The sequence below is a fragment of the Otolemur garnettii genome, unplaced genomic scaffold (genome assembly GCF_000181295.1).
Source record: "Otolemur garnettii isolate 467f Iridium unplaced genomic scaffold, OtoGar3 scaffold00002, whole genome shotgun sequence".
NCBI lineage: Eukaryota > Metazoa > Chordata > Mammalia > Primates > Galagidae > Otolemur > Otolemur garnettii.
In genome coordinates this window covers 48751757-48752101 of record NW_003852397.1, presented here as the reverse complement: position 1 = coordinate 48752101, position 345 = coordinate 48751757, and positions in this window count along the sequence as shown.

The window sequence follows — 345 nt, the reverse complement described above, 5'->3', positions numbered from 1 at the left end:
GTCTCCAGGCCTAGTTCTGTGATAGCAATAAACTACCTGGAATCAGAGTTTGAAGAGATTAATTACAAGACCAAGTGCTCTCGAGGTCTCACTTCCCCAGGCCAGGGGCATGCCTTGGAAGAGGCAATCGTCTACCTGACAACTGGGCATAGTTGCGGCAGCTGTACATTCTGAACCCCAGAGCAAAATTTATGAATGGCAAATAAGGTTTTAAAAAATGATTTTTGATATCTTCATCTAAAAAGTTTCCTGGAGCATACACAGTTAATCACATTTATGGGGAAAAAAAAGTCTGGCTCAGCGCCTGTGGCTCAAGTGGCTAAGGCGCCAGCCACATACACCTAA